This window comes from Meriones unguiculatus, chromosome 9, assembly GCF_030254825.1.
Source record: "Meriones unguiculatus strain TT.TT164.6M chromosome 9, Bangor_MerUng_6.1, whole genome shotgun sequence".
Taxonomy (NCBI): domain Eukaryota; kingdom Metazoa; phylum Chordata; class Mammalia; order Rodentia; family Muridae; genus Meriones; species Meriones unguiculatus.
Genome location: NC_083357.1, coordinates 70,456,076 through 70,458,418, shown reverse-complemented (window position 1 = coordinate 70,458,418; position 2,343 = coordinate 70,456,076). Strand labels below are relative to the sequence as shown.

The 2,343-nt window shown below is 38.4% G+C and overlaps 1 pseudogene; it reads left to right on the top strand.

Annotated features, from left to right (window-relative positions):
* The first annotated feature begins 2,023 nt into the window (after positions 1–2,023).
* Positions 2,024–2,218, top strand: LOC110559968 (H/ACA ribonucleoprotein complex subunit 3-like; annotated as a pseudogene).
* Positions 2,219–2,343: the final 125 nt, after the last annotated feature.

Below are 2,343 nucleotides of genomic sequence, written 5' to 3'. Positions count from 1 at the left end.
TATAGTGTTAGAAAGACAGAGTTTTCAGGGAAATCTCAATTTAAAATAGTAAATAATACAGCTTTGGAAGAGAGGCAGTGCGGCTGATTTTGATCATAGCCTGTGATGTATACATATGAAAATACCACAGTGATCCCCATCAGCATGGCCAATGAAAACATGCTACTACAAACAACTGCAAAATATTTTAAATCCTTGAGATTTTTTCCATCCACCTCTGCTTTCTTCAGTCATTAAATGAGCTATAAACATATTCACTTACAACCCTATATGGCTTGATACCCAGACTTAAGATTCTTTATTATAAGTTTCCATAGAAAACCCTTGTTGGTGTCAGCAAAAGTCTTGGGGTTGGATTTTGTTTTAATGAAGAAAGAAAAAAACCAAAAGACCAAAACAAAGCTTCTCCAAGATGAAGGCCTCCAATTACAGTGTTGAGTTTTCATGCCCCCTGTAGTCATGTTGCCATGGGTGCTTTATCTCAGTGCTCTGCACAGAGGGCATAGGAGGCCCTTAGCTTCCTGTGGCAATATGCTGTTGCCCTTTCCTGTGCTAAAGTAAAATGACATTCTTCATTTTCACCAGGAGATAGATACCCACAGCTCTCTGGGGGAAACCAACCACAGAGGCTTCAAAGATACTTATTTCATAAAACAAATGCACTCCTGGTGACTTTACATTTCCTTGAGGTGATTCACAAAGGACCTCTCCGAAAGTGACATATTTGTTTAGGTAAATTACCCTGAAAATAAGATATAATCTCCTCCCCACTCCTCTTCCCTTTTAAGAAGAGATTAAAACAATAACTTCATCTCAGTATAAGCAGCACCATGAAGATCGTTTGTCATCGTCAATTTCGGATAATTATTCCTGACACTACATCACACATTAATCTTTGTCACCCAATGAGAATTAACTTTCTCATCAGCAGAAATACACTGCATAAATGCCTCTTAATTTCTTCTCAATCTAAAGCTCCTTTCCAAGCAATTTAATCAGCAGATCATATTTGTTCTACCCAATTTCAACTCTTCCTATTTCATCCAGTTTCTTAAGTTATGTCACCTATTGCTGAAACACATTTTGGAAAAGAAATGGACATTTCTTCATTCTTAGGAGAATGTAACTGAATTTGGAATATAGGAGCCTACATAAGCAAAAAAGATACTGTTTAGGCACTGAGTTCATAACAATTATTAATAATTGCCAACTCCAATAAACAAGAGCCAATTTGATCTATTTTAAATGTCTACTCGGTAAACATTTTTAATACACTGCAGGTGAGTGAAAATATACAAACCATTTGTATCCAAAGACTAATGAGCAGTGTCTCTACTACTCAGGTCCTCAGGATGTATGAAGAAGTGAGATTAGGAAGGATAACTGTCCTGTGGTATGGTAAGGATAAGGGCGCTGAAGAGTAATGTGCATACTTCTTCAGGAGAGTGGTAGGGGAGCAGTTACACAAAAGAGATGTTAGTGGATATAGGGGAGGGAGCCATGCTTTGATGGCAAAGGAGGATACGACTCCTGACAAAAGTTGAGAATTTGTAGGGTGTTAGTTAGGGTTCTGTAGAGGAAGAGAACTTACAAAGTGAATTTTTGACAGATGATGATGATGATGATGATGAAAATAGATAGATAGATAGATAGATAGATAGATAGATAGATAGATAGATGTAGTAGATACTTGATATCTTGAATGGATGAATAGAAAACAGACAGACAGATAGATAGATAGATAGATAGATAGATAGATAGATAGATAGATAGATAGATAGATGAGGATTTATTAGAATGGCATCCAACTAATACAACAATGGCTGCTTATCAGCAAAGATACAAGAATCTAGCATGTTGCTTAGTCCATGAAGCTGCATGTCTCAGCTGGTCTTCAGTATACACTGGAGTCCCAAAGAAGTGAGTGTTAATGCCTGTGAAGAAATAGACTTGCTAGTAAGAGTGAAAGCAAGGCTCGAGAAAATGCAGCTGGCTGTAGACAACTTGCCATCTTTCTGCAGCCATGTTTCTCCAGTATTACTTCAATGAGCAGGGAGATTGCATCTATACACCAAAGAAATTTGACCCTATGGGACAATAGACTTGCTCTGCTCATCCTGCTCAGCTCTCCCCAGATGACAAACACTCAAGACACTGAATCACCATCAAGAAATGCTTAAAGGTGGTCATGACCCAGCAACTGTGTCCTGTCCTCTGAGGATTGGCTAATCTCTTATGCTGCCTGCCCTCAGGCAAATTATCAGCAACCAAACATGTCAATCCATGAGCCATGAAGCCTTCCCTTGCTGTTTGGAATCTTATCTCACTATGTGACTGAGTCTA